Source organism: Martes martes (assembly GCF_963455335.1).
Source record: "Martes martes genome assembly, chromosome: 4".
NCBI classification, from domain to species: Eukaryota; Metazoa; Chordata; class Mammalia; order Carnivora; family Mustelidae; genus Martes; species Martes martes.
Window position 1 is genome coordinate 22,062,905 of NC_137891.1, and position 19,516 is coordinate 22,082,420.

Consider the following 19,516-nt stretch of genomic DNA (forward strand, 5'->3'; position numbering starts at 1 on the left):
TAGAAAGACAACTCTTAGTTTTAAAAGACTAATAATGACAGATGGGCAGTTGCTTTTATTTTATTTGTGAGCAACTGTTGTTTTGAAAGGCTTTTTTTTTTTTTTTTGAGAGAGAGAGAGAGAGAGAGAAATGGTATAGTATCAACTAGAAAAATAACCCAGACTGTTTCTGAGTTATATTTGCAAGGGCTGAAAGTCTTTGAAAAATTAGGTTAAGAGCAGTTACATAATTTTGATGACCTCTAGGCAATGAATTCTTGGTCATGTTCATAGGAAAAAGGCAAATATGGGGCGCCTGGGTGGCTCAGTGGGTTAAAGCCTCTGTCTTCAGCTCAGGTCGTGATCCCAGGGTCCTGGGATCGAGCCCCACATCGGGCTCTCTGCTCGACGGGGAGCCTGCTTTCTCCTCTCTCTCTGCCTGCTTGTGATCTCTGTCTGTCAAATAAATAAGTAAAATCTTAAAAAAAAAAAAAAAAAGAAAAGAAAAAGGCAAATATAATAAAAAGAGAAAAGATGAGACAGACCCTGCTGTTAGCCTTAACTTGCAGTTTTACCTTGGAAGCCAAATACTTAGTCTGGAAGGCCTTTTACCTCTGACATTTTCAGGCTTCAGTGAAGATTTCTTTCAGGCCTTCATCTCTGGAGCTGAGACCATGAGCCCTCCCTTAATCCTATAAAATTCATTTAGAGTCATCTTTCCTGACATCTGTACATAAAGCAATACAAAACATTAGAATATAAATCACATCTGAGGGATTCATCTGAAATTCTATTTCACTGTTTAATAATTAAAAGTTGAAAACCTCTCTGTAGCTTTATAGCACTCCCTAACAAGAATAAATTTTCTTGATAAGGCACCCTCATCCCAAACAGTGGAAGCCGTTGGCATATTCTGACAGATGAGTTTATTGATTAATAAATTCTATCCTCTGGGATGTGACTCCATGGTGGAAACTCTTATTGAGGTGTTGTTACATATTCAGTTCCTGAATTATCCACCCATTTACAAGTGTGTGAATTTAGCATAAGTGCCTCCATTTTCTTGTTCTTAAAATTGAGATGGGCAACAGTGCCCACTACACAGCGTTGTTGCAAGGATTAAGTGAGTCAGCATGAGTCAGCACAAACCTTGGTACACAGAGACCACCACCTATGTTGGCTACTATTATAATTATTATTGGTTTTGTGTTGTTATTCAGAAGAAGCCTTATACTTCACAGAAATAAGGAATTATTTGCAAGAGAGGGCCTTCTAGGAGGACAAAAACAATGGTAGCAACAAATTGTTTTCATTATTTGCTGAGTTTTAGGCATTTCTGGAGTATCACACCATTAATTTTCAAACCTAAAAACCACAGCAGTATTCTAAAACATTAGGATCGTAGGCAACACTTTATGCGTGGAGAAGAGCTACGTGGTAGTATCAAGAGTTCTGAAGGGCTCTTGACTGAATATTGGTCTCCTATATCCCTGACTTATGCTTGAACTCACTCACCCACATCTGAGTACTTTCTACTGATGAAATCATTGCCCCGATTCTAAGGCACATACTTGGAGAATAGACATATTAGGTCACTATTTCCTAAGGTCAACTGGGTACAAACTAAGTCATCAGACTTTTCCAATTTCACTCTAATACCTACATGAGGAGAAATTTTGATGATGGCAAGAAGAAAAAGAGTGACCTGGACGACAGGCTACTCAATAGTGTGTGAGGTATGCCGGGAATAATGTGTAATTAATAATTCTAATTCTAAATTTTTGTATGAAAATCAAGCAGACTTGAAAATAATACCTGTAAGTATTCCACTCTTGCATTCTGATATGTTTCTGGAGCACTAAAAAGAGTGGATGTGTGTCTAGGACACTGGGAATTTCCCGTAGTCTACCCTGTATTATGCCTAAGCCATAGCCCTCATGAGCAGGATGTCCCTTATACCATTGACAAAGGAGCTCTTCTCCCCTCTGTAAAATCTCTACAAACTTCCCCCAAGCCATTCACAATAAAAGCACACATTCAACACACTATATAAGTAACAAACTACAGAAATGATCCCTGAAAGTATAGTTTTTCAACACACTATATAAGCAAGAAGAATGTGCTTGCTCTGCAAATGCAACTTCCAGATAAATCCTGAATCCTTCTTTCCTATCGGCTTACACCCAAGCACCTCCTGGATTAAAAATCTGGCACCAGGGCGCCTGGGTGGCTCAGTGGGTTAAGCCTCTGCCTTCGGCTCAGGTCATGATCTCAGGGTCCTGGGATCGAGTCCCACATAGGGCTCTCTGCTTGGCAGGGAGCCTGCTTCCTCCTCTCTCTCTCTGCCTGCCTCTCTGCCTACTTGTGATCTTGCTCGGTCAAAATAAATAAATAAAATCTTTAAAAAAATAAAAAATCTGGCACCACCCATGGCTTTGCACCTGTGATGCCTCTGTCCAGAATGATCCTCTCAGATCTGGCCCTTTCTCATCACTGAGGTCTTGGCTTATCTCCCACTGCCTCACTGAGCGTTGTTTACTCAATACTCTGTAGAATGTGTAGAATGACTCTGTAGAACGTGGCTCCCCGTTCGTGCCATCCCCACCATCATGTAACTTTTGAACTGTCTTCCACTTAACTGCTAACTGAAGTGAACCTATTTCACCTGTTTGTTTGGATGGCATCTGCAACCCTTGTCCAAAAGGAATCTCGGGGAAAGAAAGGACTTTGTCTTTTGCCTGGCACATAGTAGGTGTTCGATGCCTATTTGTGGAGTGAAATAAAATTGTGATTATGGAAGAATAATCTAACATGAATGCTTGCTGCTACTAAAAACCAATGCAAACCAAAGGGATCCAGGGGGAAGGTGCACAGGCAAGAAGTAATTACCCAAAAGGGACAAAGAGAATTGGAACAGAAGACTGACGGGAGAAGACAGGGCAGGCAGGATGGCAGACAGTGATGATACTTGGCAAAGATAACCTTGAGCAATTCACGAGTTTGCCCCATCACATGCTAACTGTAGCAGTTCTTGCTGGCTTTCCATTTAGAGAAATGAAGAAGGTGATTATCTTGGAGAGCCTAAAATAGACTTCAGACCTCCTTATTCTCATTCCCGAGACTGCTCCGGGCCTCCCTGGCAGTCATTCCAGAGGGCTGACTTAGTCATTTTCATACAGCTATGGGATGTATCTCCAGTCTACATGTCTCTTAAGGCTGAGAATCTGCTGAATGAGGGGAAGTGGGAACCTCAAACCTCTGGCTCACTGGACAGCCAGTTAATTCACTTTTTTAAAATGATGCGCTGTGTAATAGGAAGGCTGGGGATTTATAGATGGCAGGGGTCAGCTTAGCCTTTGATGGGGGAATTCACTCTAAGCGATTACCCCACCGCTTAAGTGTTCAGTAATAAAACTTAATTCCTTCAGATTGATTTTCCACTTTCCATCATCATCAAATCCTTGCTACTCCACTGAGTATACTCCCTTGCTGTTCAAAAGCAAGGAATTCAGAGAGCAAGATGGGAAGAGGTGTGAAATAGGAATGTAGGGCTTCAGTGACGGCTCTTATACGTTGTTTCTTTCATCCAAATCCTTGTCTGATTTCCTCTAATAATTATTTCAAACTGTAGATAAGCAGTATGTTAGCATTTTCCGAGAGAAACTTTCCAAAACACAGGAGAAAAGGAAAAAAAAAAAAAAAGAGCTCAGATTCCTAAGTGATATGTGCCTGAATTCTCTACTTTGATGGATAATAAAACAAGGTGTTTGTTCCCACCTGGAGCTAGGTCATCACTTTCTAGTGATCTATTAACAGTTTTCTACAACACTTGTAGATATCTCATAACCCAATGGCCTGAGAGTTTGCTAAAGGAGCAGGTGATAAAAACGCGATCTCTAAATAATCTTTCATGTTCTCATTTTACAAATCTCTTGTGTTTTCCAAATCTACCCATGTCTTTGCTTATTGTCAGAACCTCTTTCAGAGCACCTACCTATTGTATCATGAGTTATAATTATTTTGCATATCACATCATCATCCTAAAATAAATACTCTGTGAGGGCAGAAACCAAACCTGCCATATCTCACGGTTTTTCCCAGGAGTCAAGCCCTCAATAAGTTTTATTGAAATGAGTTGAATGGATAAAATGTCTGCTACAACCATTTCTGTATGTATATAGCTAAAAAAGCACTAGAACCTCTCTGCGTGCTGGCATGTTAACAAAACTGTTATTCACATCTCTGAGTCCTAGAGATAAGAGTGCTTTAACACAGAATCATAATGCAGGAACTTGTTCATTCAGAATCAAACCCCAGTTCCTGGGCAGCTAGGCTCAATATTACAGAGACCTCTCTAAACCTTAAATGTTTTAATAGCAGTGCTGTCTTTTGGATGGCACTAACACTGCAACTATCTTCCCAATAGCACACAAGAGAAGAAGGGCAGATATTATTCTCTTCATTTTGTAGGTAATGCATTGAGTCATAGCCTAGATAGTGACTGCTTTCATTGCATAACAAGCATCAGAGCAGAAAGTTGGCAACCCTTAACACCTAAGTTTCTATCTAGACTACCGGTTCATTCTTTTCCCACTAACCTGCACTATGACATATACCTTCCTAATGCTGTCCTTTTCATACTTTCATGTGCATACAGATTGCCTGAGAATCTTGGTAATACACAAATTCTGATTCAGTATGTCTGAGGCAATACCTGAAATTTTGAATTTCTAACAAACTCCTAAGGGATGCTGAGGATGCTGGTCTCCAGACCACAATTTGAGTGGAGAGGTTCTAGCGGGCAGTGACCATGCTATCCTGTCTTTATATCTCCACTGCTTGACACATAGTAGGTGCTCAACAAGTATTTATTGACAGGGAAATAATGAATGACCAACCATGCTTGACCCACTTTTGGTATCACCAGTGTTGAACAAATAGTAAAATACTCAGGAAATAAGTAGTGAATTAAAGAATTAATTGAGCAATCAATGCAATGAAACAAAAAAAGTGTTGACTGTGAAAAACTCCATGTGATCACTTGATGGTAAAACAAAAGACTTTCAGAGAAGGAGCATCCTTGGAATACACCTCAGTGTTTGCCCTGTGCTAACACTTGAGGCCATAATAACTCAGTTTACTTATGTATTTTCATCCATCAGAATATGTTCTTGACCCTATACATAATATGATGACTTTTTCCAGGTGCTTTTTGTGCTTTGAAGACATTGTCTCCCTCATACTTCCGCCAAGGTTCAACAAAGTATAACAATTTCCACATTCTCATTTTTGCCCTGGGGAGAGAAGTCTGAGTTGTCCCAGTCTTTCCATCAGAGCTAAAATTAGAGCCCAAATCTTGTCACTCAGCTGATTCTGAAGGGGTTTTTCATATATACCACTTCCTTACTTACATAGAGTTCCTATGTGGTGAACGGGGTATTATACTCCAAATGAAATATTTAACTGTTCTGAACTGAGTTATGAAATAATGGGCTCTATTATGAATAAGAGATGAATATGACAGAACTTAATTAGAATTCTCTGAACAGTTGGTGAGCTAGAACAATATAATATACAATAAGCCATTTTCTAGGAATCCCATTCTGAAGTCTGGGGCACAAGACACTCTGACACTTTGAATCTGTCTCAGGAAAGCATGAAAACACTTGTCATGTGTAACAGCCTATGAATGGTGTTACCTCCACAAACTCCTAGGAACAGGACATTTTTCAGGAAGTGGGGTTTTGTGGGGACAATAATTAGAATAGAGAGGAGTGGGATGGCCTGTTCTTCATAGAGGGATGTAGGGCATATGCTACTGCTTATATCCTAATCTCTGCAGCCTTCCTCTTGCCAAAATGGGACCACTGGGTTCTCCTCAATGCAGAGATTAGCCCCATTATCTAAGACATTTCCAGATGTTGAGCAAGAAAGACATTTTGGATTTGAGAACCCCAAACTCCTCAATTATAAAGAGAAAACTAAAAACCAAACCAAACCAAACAAAAAACCTCCACCAGAAGCAGAGACAGTTTGCTGTGCAGCTACCTGAAATCATGTAATTAGGACTCAGGTTCCCCTCCATCTCTCAGCTTTGTGTTCCTCTAGGTTGACTTCACTATCAGGAAGGTGTCCTTTTGGGGTGGCAAGATGGCCTCCTACTTCTCAGCAGCCCCGATGGAAAGAAAGTGCCTCCTTGGCTAGCATTTCACTGGAAAGTCTCGGGATTCACTTCAATTTAGTCAGCGTAGTCCGCTTGCCCAAGGCTAAATAAGCCAATCATCATCGCCAGAGATGTATTCTTGGGCTGGAGTTTTGGAAAAGTAGCTCCCCAAAGGAAACTGGAGGAACTGTTACTAAAAAAAGAAGGAAGGGATGATGAGTATGGCAGCAAGAGAGGTCTGCTATTATGTGTGATCCTATATTCTGTCTTAATTCTGATAATTAGGTTTCTCCTTGGTTCAAAAACCCAGTCCCTAGCTTGAACACCATTTCTGATAACTGGCTCCCAAACTTTCTTTATATCTGGATCTTGTCTTGGTAACCTGCCTGAAAATAATAATAATAATAGCTAGTAACATTTATCAAATACTTACTCTGGGCCAGAATTTGTGCTAAATGCTTTATGTGTCTAATTTTATCATCCAAACACCTATAAAGATTTGTTTTGTCTTAACTCTGTGTTTAGTTGAGACAGCTGGAGCTCAGAGTTAAGGAGCTTTCCCAAGGTAACATGACAAATATGGGAGAACCGGGATATAAAGTTCTGTTTGACTTCAGAGTCTAAGCAATTAATCACTGTACTCTGTCCTCCCTACATTTTCATGGACTTGTCTACCATTAATGCTTGCCCGTCTTCTGGCAGATCACTTGATATCTTCAGACTTTAGCATCCTCATCTGTAAAATGAGAAAGAGGATACTGGCCCTGATCTGCCTATGTCATTCCTTGGAGCTGTTGTGAAGATTAGATGAGGTGACTTACATGTAGCATTATGATTATGATTATTTCTTATGTAATTAAGCAAAATTGCAGATACAGGTATAGATTTGGATATAGAAACACACACAGCACCCAGTTCCCATAGTCACTCACTTCTGGCTCCCCCCCCAGAACACACAGCCTTTTCAGCCAGTTCCCTGATCCTCTCAGATCCTATGAGACTCCATGTATTTTATCACCCCCAAGAGGTGACGCTTCATTGTATGCAGTATTGTATTCAGTGTGTGACCTGGTGTCCGGCCACCTCCTGCAGGTTCTTTACTTTCAGCTTTTCACACCCCTGCTCTGCAAGTCTGACGGCCACTCCTGGGAGGACATCTTGCCTTCCCCTGGGTCACCATCCCCATGCAGTACACCATGACATTTGGTAACCTTACGTCATTGCTCCTGCTCATTTTATCTTTCTTGCCATTTACACCCACAGGACTGGAAAGAAATCCTCAGCTCTGTCATTCAGAATGAGCAAGTGACAGAATGCACAGTGTCAGACCTCAATTTCCACCTATTTGATGGCTTTTTTATTAAGCTAATGTTGCTGAATTCCTATAAAATTCAGGGAAATGGAAAAAATCTGGACAAGTCTCAGCATCTCACTCTGGGGCCACCCTAAACATCCAGAGCAGTCCCATCTTCTGTCTTCCTTCTTAGAGAGGGTTTTTTGTTTTTAAATCAACATATTTTTATTCTAATAATCTTGCCCTGTATACCTATTTTATAAGGTATAATGGGGATTTTAAGATTCAGAAATGCTTGGTACTAGAGTTTAGTTTTTCAAAACAGAGAGGGCTTGGAAAAGTCAATAAAGAAAGGGTAATTCTGAACATCTTAATCACTATAATTGCTGAGCTGTCTCTTCTGTGAAGCATTTTCCTGACTGGTACCCAGGGTGACAATTCCTCTTAGATCATCCCCTCAATAGAATGTCTTCCTTGAATTCTCAGTATTTGTCCTTAACAGCACTAAGGCTTTTTGTTAAAGACTTTTTACCTTGGTAGACAAAGTTGAAAGCACATGAGACTGTTGAGATAGCAATTTTTCAACTTAATAACAGCGTGTCTTCAGCAAACGTAAATACAGATGTTGTAGTTTAAATGGGTGTTTCAGCATTGTCAGATAAGGGGCCATTCATTAAACACAAGTGAGCAAACAACTTCCCAGCCAAAATATACTCAGGGCTCTTGGGTGTTTATAAAATCTGGTTAGTAGCTTCTCTTGTTCTCTCCCATTTCTAGTGGATGGATTTAAAAGATGAATGGAACACTTCTTCCTGACCTGAGTCAGGAAGATATGTGATGGATGCATGGGAGGATTTTCTCAGGAGCTAGAAGTAAAGAAATTTGTCCCTATAGTTCATCACTATCTTTTCCTTAGTCAAACTACTTAATTTCTCTGAGACTCAATTTTCCCATTTATAGAATGAACAGCACTTTAACTTACCTCTTACCTTAATTTTCTTTGGAGAATTTTCCATTCCCCACACTAATGAAATTTACATGAAGCTGTCCCCACACACCCTTCTTCCAAGGTCAGTTGTATGACAAAGGCCTGGCCAATCAGTTTTCAATCCCTCTGGCCACTATCATTGGTTCGGGTAGAAGCACCTGATGCAGAACAATCCAGTAAGACTCAACCTCAGGACTTTTGCTGGAACCATCAGTCAAGACCATCCTTATTCTATGGGACACCCAGTTTAGGAGAATGAAAGCTAGAGCCATGGAATGCCACCTCATGGAGAGGGCCGTCCAGAAAGCAAAACTGACACAGAAGAAAGAAAACCATTAAACAAATGGTGACACTGAATCCAGGAAGGTAAGTGTGTTAAATCCTCAAATAGCCAACAGCTCCAAGACAGGATCACAATAGATGCTCAGTAACAATTTGTTAGAGGAGTAGATAAGGACATTTTAGATATGGTGTTGTTCAGCTTGTAGAGGCGAGCCAACAGGACTAAAGCCAAAGCTCCACACCCATCCATTTAGTTCCAAGGAATCTCAGCAACTTTTGGAATCCTCTTTCTGTCATGAAGAAGCTGTATGTGGACATGGCTGCATACCCGATCTTCACCTTGGCTTCATCATCTGTGAAAGTTGGGTAATGGTGGTTCTCTAAACATTTTTTTAGGATAGCTGTGATTATCTAATGGCACCATGAGGAGACGGATCATGCTCCATTCTTCTGTTCAGGTTGGGCACTGAGAGGGTGTCTTCTGAGCCCTGTCCACTTCCTGGCTAAAGTAGACCTGGCAGTTCACTCTTTGGAGCCATTTATGGAAAGAGTTTTTGTACAAATAAGATTGGAAAAGTCTGAATGTAGCATATCAGGCCTGCTGTGGCCATTGTTACATATCACTGTAAACACCATTCTGCTTATTCTTGTCATCTGGGAGCATATGATTTTAATTTACCCACTTAAAAATTGGCTTCCTGCATGGATTTCCCATCCAGCAGTCCTTGTGCAGGTAAAACTCCTGTTAACTTTAATGAAAGTTTTAAACATGAAGTGTTGCTAGGAGGTGGCTGATATTTTATTCATACTGCTGCTGATAGTTTTGATTTAATTTTTTTTTTTTTTTTGCTGCTGATAGTTTTGAATGTTTTAATTGTTCCACTAATGCCCAAGACTAATTAAGGAAGAAACATAGTTTTACTCATCAACATTAAAAAAAATTATACAATATAAAGTGATGCTGATAAATATTAACAACAAATTTCCCTAGATCTTCTTTCCCTAAAAATTTAGAGACACTGTATATCCCTAATCATATATTTCAGAGCAAGTCAATTAATACCAGAATGGTAAAGGTGATGAGAGTGAAGGAGAGATCATTGGAATGAACTTGGTTTTAGCACACTTACTGTAACTTTTGAAACTTTCTCAGAAAGCAAAATAAAAGTTATAATCCCAGCCCCAAACCACTGTCTTTGAATTGTAGTTGATTTTGTAATGACTTATCCTGTAGATTTTTCGATGTTAGCTACTGCTGTTTTTTAGCTGAGCAGATTTGGAGAAGTTGCATTTATGGCTCAAATATCCAATCTAAATTTGGTTCTCTGATAGCAATGGATGGATGACTCTCCTCTCATAGGAATGATGGAACTTGGATCGTTGTGTCAATCACAGATAGTGGACGTCTGGCCCCAAATAATAAAACTCTGCACTAAAAGATAGTATCGTCTTCTTCCCTTAAATAACAATCCTCGTTTCTAGCTGGTATAAGAATTTCATCTTCAATAATTGATCACTGTGACAGAAAATCGGTTGTTGGCAAACCATGTTTAAAATTATATTATTCAATCGTTCTCATCTCAGAGACAACTTTCCATCTGCTCCTCAAATCCAATGCACATTACAAGACACAGATTCATTCATGCCATAACTGATTGCTATTATTTTTAAAATTTACTTTATTTTTAAAAAGCAAAGGCAAACTTTTCTCTGAGTCCTCATGGCCTATATTTTATACTTTGATATTAAATTAAATACAGAGTCAATGTGGCATCCTGCTTTGGTAATATTGCAAAATGTTATCAAGCTCATTTTAACAAGAACGATGTCCTGGCAAAGATACACTGTCTATAAATCTGTTTATTTTACACAGTGGAAATGAACAAAGACAGACTCATAGTACCAGAAAGTCAATAGTGGCCATATGAGAAAGTCTTGGGATGCTCTGCTCACCCCATTTCTGTCACCTAGAGATTTATCAAAGAAGATACGGTATTGAAAGTTGGATCATGTGGGCCAAGTTGCATTTTCCTCTGAAGAAAATGCTGATGACTAAGTGTTAATACAGATAAAATGGTGTTCTTCAGTACAGCATATGGGGGTCATGCATGACTGGAGAGAACATCCCATTGGCATCACTGCAGAGATGATAGGTGTGTCACAAGCCAACTGGCTTCCAAAAGAGAAAATGCCAGATCATTCTGCCATGGTGCAGGCAAGATGTAATCATTCTGAAACCATATGCATGGTTGAGTTCCATTTTTATAGGTATTTGTTATTTGGTGTCTAAATGGGCTGGAGATTCCAAGGGGAAATCAAATGGTCTAATTAGAGGTAGTATAGACTAAGAAAATGAACAGTGGACTGAGAGCTGATTCAAGGTCTGGGTCCTGCACTGTTGCTAACAAGCTCTAACCTTCAGCAACTCATTTGACCTCAGTATCCTCATCCATAAAAGGTTGGCCAAATGACTCCTGAAGTCCTTTTTAATTCTGACATTTTCTGGAGCAATAATCATAATCTGATGGATCTCTAGATCTTAGTTAAAGCAACAGCAAATTAGAACCACATTGCCTACTACAGTAGCTTCATTTGAATATTTATTTTTTTTTATTATTTTTTTAATTTTTTATTTATTTTCAGCGTAACAGTATTCATTGTTTTTTCACCACACCCAGTGCTCCATGCAATCTGTGATTCATTTGAATATTTAAATGTAAATATAAATTAACTTAAGTTGAATGAAAGCAAAAATGCAATTCCTCAGTCATACTAGCGACACTTCAAGAGCCATATGTGATAATGGCTACTGTATTAAATAGTACAGATGATAAAACATTTCCATTACTGCAGAAAGCACTGATTGATACTGTTTTCCATCCCCCAGAACCCAGTGGTATTCTATAAATATTTGTGGAATTAATAAATGAAACAATGAGAGCTGAATAAAGCCAAATCCAGCACCAACCTAACAAAGAGCGATCACTAAAAAAGTATCCAAAAATGTTGATGTGCACTGAAAATGAAAAGAAGCCCCACTCCTGTTCTCAAATTCTTGACATCATACCTGAACTGCCAAGCATTTGTAATTTGAAATGTAAGCCAGAAATGGAAAATAAACAGAGACAGGCATCGGTGATGGTTGGTTTCATGCATCAGTTCGGCTGGCCTGTAATACCCAGTTATTTGATCAAACACTAATCTACGTGTTGCTGTGAGGATATTTTGTAAATGCCATTAGCGTCTACAATCGGCTCGTGTTAAGTAAAGGAGATTACACTCAGTAATATGGATGGTCCTTACACAATCAGTTGAAAGGCCTTTAGAGTTAAATCTGAGGTTTTCCAGAGAAGAAATTTTGCCTTAGATGCAAACAATGTGTCATGGAACACTACATCAAAATCTAATGATGGTCTGTATGGTGACTAGCATAACATAATAAAAAAATGAAAAAAAAATAATAAAACTGCAACATAGGGGGGCCTGGGTGGTTCAGTCCCTTGTGCATCAACTCTCAATTTCAGCTCAGGTCATGATCTCAGGGTTGTGGGATAGAGCCCCAAGTTGGGTTCAACACTCAGCGGGGAATCTGCTTAAAGATTCTCTCCTTCTGCTCCTCCCCCACTTGCTCTCCCTCTCTCTCTCTCTCTAAAATAAATAAATCTTAAAAAAAAAAAAAACTTGGGGTGCCTGGGTGGTTCAGTCATTAAGTGTCTGCCTTTAGCTCAGGTCATGATCCCAGGGTCCTGGGATCAAGCCCTGCATCAGGCTCCCTGCTCCACGGGAAGCCACTTCTCCCTCTTCCACTCCCCCTGCTTGTGTTCCCTCTCTCGCTGTATCTCTCTCTGTCAAATAAATAAATAAAATCTTAAAAAAAAAAAACAAAAAAACTTTGACATGGAAATCTTTCTTCAGTTTCCTGCCCTACAGATTTCAGATTTGCCAGCTGCTACAATTGTATGAACTTATTCCTTAAAATAAAACATGCATAAATATATATTCATATATATGATTATTAATATCTAACCCACTCCCTAGTACCAAAATCGATATCAGAGACCAATGATATTAGACCTCGGGGATCTGGTTTGTAATTATTTCAGTAAAATTTATAGAAAGCCTATCCATTTGACATTCTGTATAAACTGGTGGCTCTCACAAGGTCCCATTCATTTTTTACCCTAAAGCCTTCTTCAAGATAGCCCAAATGATGACTTGTGGTCACCAGGTACTCTTCCTTTTTGGCTGAGCTTTCCTAGACTTAAGATGGGAGGCCCTTACTTTTCCATCTCCTGTGATATCAACACACTCATTTTGCTTTGAAATATATATTTCTTTTTTTTCTTTTTTTTTTCTTTTTTTACAGAGAGAGATCACAAGTAGGCAGAGAGGCAGGCAAAGAGAGAGAGGGAGGGAAGCAGGCTCCCCGCTGAGCAGAGAGCCCGATGCGGGACTCGATCCCAGGACCCTGAGATCATGACCTGAGCCGAAGGCAGCGGCTTAACCCACTGAGCCACCCAGGCGGCCCGAAATATGTATTTCTTATTGAATAAAACGGTATTGAAATGGAAGGTAGGGTTTAGAGTGGGACACTGTGATACTTGTCACGTTACTTAACCACTCATCACTTCATTTTCAAAGAAGAGAATATGACATTTTAGCTGAGACTTGAACAGGAAGAAAGAACCAGTCACTCAGTGATCTCTGTGGGGTGAGAGAGGAGTCAGCAACTACTGATCTAGACAAAAGAATCAGCAGGTGCAAAGACCCTCCCGAGAGTACAAAGATGTTCAAGAAGAAAACAAAAATGGTTTGGCTGGAGGCATACCATACCTAAAAGTTATGAGGAAAGATACATATCCTATACTTTATAAGTACATATCTTATACTTTATAAGTATAAGCTGTTCCTACCTCTAGTGTGGTGACTCAGTTTGCTGATAAATTGATTCTCTCTACTAGAACTTTATCCCCAAGTATAACCTATTTTGATATTCCCGACCATATACAGTCATTTTCCATCAAAACTCTGTGTGCCCAAGTAATTTCACTCCCCACGTGGTGTCTCCAGTTTCTAACAGTGTAATGGAAGACTATTGTGACAGTCCCTCAGAAGCATTATACATTTTTACCTTTTACCCCAAAAGCCAATTATCCTTCCCATTCCTTGCTCTTCTCAGAACTTCCTCCAAGGCATCTCTCTCCTTTGCTGTGGCGCTAACAAAACGGAACAGTCCTTTTTGTAAGAACAGTGTTACCAACGACCATAGAGACAATCTCCCCAAGTGCTGTGACTTGGTGTTGTTTTGTGTGTGTGCCCCATCCCAAACAGTCTGTTTATTTTCTGTTACTGAATCCCATTACAAACATAAATATGCTTTTCCACCCATTATTGCCATGCCATACTTGCAGCCAGCTTTCTAGTATTTTTCTTGCTCACTTACTGTCTGTTTCAGACATCGTCTCCCCAGGTGGTGTTGCCCTTTTTTGAATTGCGTCTCAACTTCAATTCTGCCCATACTTTCTGCTATTTTATGTCTGGAGGCATTTCTCAATTATTTCGGTATTCAGCAGAATCTTGAGGAATCCAGCCAACTGTGAGCACTTAATCCTAAGTGAATAAAATCAGAAATTCTTAACTGTGATGTTCCCAAGGCAAAACTCCATTAGAAAACCTGAGACGGGGTGGAGGCCAAGGGCAGAACATTTTGAGAACAGAGCCCCAGACGCCTTGACTCATGAGCCTGGAGGCCTAGGTTTGAGCTGGGTGTCACTTTACATTCTCTGTGGCCTTGAGCTAGCCATTTCCCCTCTCTGGGGCTGTTTCGTCTTTTATAAAACAAAGACTAGAACTATTAGTGGTTTCTAAACATTGTTATAGCACTGGAAATTTTTGTAAAAGCACGTTTATATGTAATTCTCGTTGCACTCAGGGAACAAAAATGGCAATGCTGGAATCTGGAATCTGGAGTTGGGCCTTCTCAGTCCAGCTACCTGCTCACACCCTAGACAGTCCCTCATGGAACCCTGGGAACCCTCAAAATACAATTTACAGACCCTTGGACTAGATGACTCTGTAGGTGCCTTTCCACTCTCTGGGTCTATAAGTAATAAGTTGTACCCAGGGGAAAGGAATGTGCAGGAAGAATACAAAGAGGAACTAAAAGATAGAGGATAGAAGAAGCAAACTAGTGTTAGTTGCGAATCTATTATGTCCAGACATTGATAAGATCAAGAGGGGGTCACAAGACTTTCATTAAGAGAAGGAGATTTGGGTAGATTCCCAACAGAAGTTGATACTGCAACATACATCTATGCCAAAAGATAACCCAAATATTTCTGACATGAAACCAAAATTATATCTCAAATATAATTGAATATCCACATCTTTCCTTCTTTGATTACAATATTCCATCCACCCTTCCCCACAAGAGCATTGCTGAGCATTCAGTGTCCACATCGTACATACAGTAGCAGTTTACCTGACATAGCTTTGGGGCAAGGGGGAAGCCATGTTCTTTCTCAAGAACGGGACCCCGTATGAAGACAAAGGTTAAAGTAGGACAGAAACGTTCATACTTTATTGGCGCTTTTGAGCATTTTTAACATTTCTATCATTGCACCAGGACCAGGACAAAAAGAGGCGGGTTTGCTGGCTTGTCCTGGTTGGTCATGATGCATATTCATGACTTTATGTGTGATAAAACCATTGAAATACATGGAGAAAACTTCATCCCTCAAAGCATGCATTCACGGAAAAATGAGACCATCTTCAGCTTAAATTCTACTTTCTTGGAGAAGTCTTCATTAACCAGATGCTCCGATTTTAAGTTAGGTGTCCCTGTATTTCACTCACTTGAACCTTGCTACTTAGCTTCATAGAATTTATGTAAAATTTTCATCATGTGCTTAATTATTTAACACTGGTTCCTCTTGCAGACTACAAGTTCCGTGAAGGACAGAATGAGGTCTGCTTTATTGACGTACCTTCTTTACTTCTCTGCCTCTCCACTAGGACGTGAGTTCCTTAGAGACAGAGGCCATGCTAATTTTTCTTAGTATCCGCAGCTCCTGGTGGCACTAGGAAAGCAAAGAAGCCAGGTGATCCAGGACCCCATGGTTTTGTGTGTGGGCTGGAAGTGGGGAGAGGTCTGGGCTTCAAGGACAAGCAGAATGCAAGGTTAAAACACTGCTAGGAAAAACTTGCCTGTGCCCCTGGGACACTATGCCTTCCCCCCCTTGGCTAATTTTCTGTCTTTAGTCCCCAGTCTCACTGCTCCCTGAGAGTAATAATGCCCTTTCTCTTATAATAATGATGATCAGAGTTTAAATTGATATTTATTTATTGCTTGTTACTTAGTACTTATTTATATCTATTTTTCAAATACTAGGTGCCAAATACTATTCTAAGAAATTTATACTATTAATTTAATAACTCATGCATTTGCTCTCTGGAGGCTGGAAGTGTGTCAGAGTGTGGTTTGCAGAAACCTGGAAGAAGACATTTCTTTGGCTTGAAGGTTAGGTGAATCAGAAGTCAGGGGCAGGCCACTGGCATTAGAAGCATCCAGTAGCCCCAGGCCTAGACAGAACCAACTGTCTTCCACTTAACAACTAAGGCAAAAGTATAGGATGTGGGACAGCAAGTAGACAACATTCCTCAGTGCAACTCTAATCATTTGGAAGCAACAACTGGATGTTTTGTAAGAATTCTTCATCCAGGCTCAGCAAGAAGTTCCTCTATTGATGTAGCAATACCAGCCACAGACAGGGAGAAGGCAGTGATCTCCTAATGTATTCACCAAACCCCCAGCACTTTCGAGGGGAAGGCAAGTTCCTCCTAGCCATGCCTCCACAAAAGGCAAAAATCAAACGCCATCAGTACAGAAGAGAGTCTACAATATGAACACTGCACTTTCTCCTTTCCAGAATCCTTGGCCACAGCTCCAACTATACAGACTGGTGTAAGAAAATGAAATGATGAAAAAATGAACTCAAAAATATGCAAAAGAAGAGTTGAGAGCTGTTGCTATCTCTAGAACAGCTCAGCATTTTAACTCATCACATCCTTAGGAGAAATTTCCCTGAACAATCTTCCCCCAACTAGGCCTGACCTCCTGTTCTATGACACTGCAGGCTTTTATACATTTACTTTGTAGTACTAGGCACATCTTGTAATTACGTAAATTTATGATCAGTTGAAAATCTTACATGCCTCCCACTGGACAATGAGCCGAGCTCCATGAGGACTGAAACTTTTTTTTGCATCAAGTCCAGTATCCACCCTACTTCCCAGCAAGCAGCAAGCCCTCAATAAATATTGAATATGTGACTAAATGAATGAATGAAGCAATAGAATTTTGGAAAAGCTTATTGACAGGTTTTGACTGTCTTACTCTCCCCTGGGATATCATTTGTACAATGTTGTTGTTTTTAAGTGCATTTTGCAATTAACTCAGTTTGGGAGATGAGGAAAGCAAGAACAAATGCCAAGTTTGTTTATATCAAGCAAGTACTATTCTAAAAAAAAATAAGCACATTTTCCTTTTTTCTTTCTTTCTTTCTCTCTCTCTTTCTTTCTTTCTTTTTTTTTAAAGTAGGCTCTGTGCTCAGGATGGAGCCCATTATAGAGCTCGAACTCACGGCCCTGAGGTTAAGACCTGAGCAAAATCAAGACTCAGATGCTCAACTGAGCCACCTACATGCCACATAGGTCCATTTTTCTAACAATAAATCCTGCAATCAAGAGAGTTTTACTCTCTAATGTTACTTTAAGTATTTCAATAGGACAAAACAGTTGGGCAAATGAAAAGTAGTCCCTCCCACCATCAATAACCAAACCTCAAAAGTGCATAAGCCAAAATAATATAAGTTCCTACATCTGATGCAACTTTGAGGAATATGGGCCATCAAGGAGCAATGGGAGAGAAATAGCCTAGAAAAAAGCTATCTTTGGACCAGATTGATAAGAATGGGGACACGTTCATCTTATTTGGTTGAAGATTCAAACCTCATCTCAACTCCTTTAGTTTTGTTTTAAAGTAAGCTGCTGCAGGTGGGGGTCTAGAAGTTGTCAAGCCGTGATCTAAGAGGAGTCCTAGACATAGTCAGCACCAGCTACTTTCATTCCAAGAGAAGGAAGATAGTTAGGCATGTCTTAGCTCATGACCAGGGATGGGAGATTAAAGGAGAAAGAACTCAAGAAAGCAGGGTTCCATCCTTTGTTAAGAGCCTGGTATTAAGAGCTTAATTCTACCAGCTCCTTGTAAGGATATGTTAGGGAGGACTGAACGAGGCTAATAGCCCAGTCCTTGATAACTTTAGCTGACGTAGGGGACATCTGACACATCCTCCAGCAGAATGCAACCAATGGTAAGAGCAGAGTAGAACCCAGAATAAGCCAGGCAACCTGTGAAAGGCACTGGTGATTCAACTAAGTTGTTTCTCACTCCAATCCCAGATGAGGAGACACAACACAATTCCACCAACACAATGGAGCCTTGCTCACGCAGTATCCATGGTGGGCTGACCTCGCTGTCCCCCAGGGGGCAACATGAGAAGCCTCCCTAACTTGTACCAGAGTCTCACGTGAGCACACACTCATCTGTGCTTCCCAGGCTCAGCTTCTTACCCTCTCTCCATAGGCTCAGCTGTGCTTCTCTTTCTAATCTATCTCTTTAAGTCTTAGTTGCAAATGGGCACTCTGGAAATATTTGTTGAATGAGTGAGTATTCACATCATCATTCTATTAATCTGGGCCAGCTACATATTTGCAAAATGAAATATGGGGTCTCATTTAAAAATCAGGCAGGGCGCCTGAGTGGCTTAGTCCACTGAACATCCAACTCTTGATTTCAGCTCAGGTCATGATCTCAGGGTTGTAGAATCGAGCCCCACATTGGGACTGCACTCAGTGCAGAGTCTGCTTGAGACCCTCTCCTTCTTCCTCTGTCCCTCCCCTCTTGCTCACACACTCTCTCTCAATCTCAAAAAATAAAAAATAGGGGCTCTTGGGTGGCTCAGTGGGTTAAAGACTTTGCCTTCGGCTCAGGTCATGATCCCAGGGTCCTGGGATCAAGCCTCAGCAGAGCGCCTGCTTCCCCCTCTCTCTGCCTGCCTCTCTGCCTACTTGTGATCTCTGTCTGTCAAACAAATAAATACAATCTTTAAAAAAAATTAAAAATAAAAATAAACTTTTTTTTAAAAGATTTTATTCATTTATTTGACAGGCAGAGAGGCAGGCAGAGAGAGAGGTAGAAGCAGGCTTCCTACTGAGCAGAGAGCCCGACGTAGGGCTCAATCCCAGGACCCTGGGATCATGACCTGAGCTGAAGGCAGAGGCTTTAACCCACTGAGCCACCTAGGTGCCCCAAAATAAATCTTTTTGTTTTTAATCATACAAAAAAGTATAGTTAAAAGTACTCAAGTACAGTGCTTTCCCTTTTTCCTGTATCTTCTCTCTCAACTTGTCATGTTGTGCTCTTATTTGGTGCTTCATTTGCTCTCAGCAAGAAAAATTAATAATTTAAATTATTAGCATGAGGGGTGCCTGGGTGGCTCAGTGGGTTAAAGTCTCTGCCTTCGGCTTAGGTCATGATCTCAGGGTCCTGGGATCGAGCCCCACTTCAGGTTCTCTGCTCAGTGGGGGGCCTGCTTTCTCCTCTCTCTCTGCCTGCCTCTCTGCTCACTTGTGATCTCTCTCTGTCAAATAAATAAATAAGATCTTAAAAAAAATATTAGCATGAACTTTTCTGTCTGTATCATGCAGTGAGTTTTAAATGCAAATATAAGGGCATTTAGTTCATATGTGG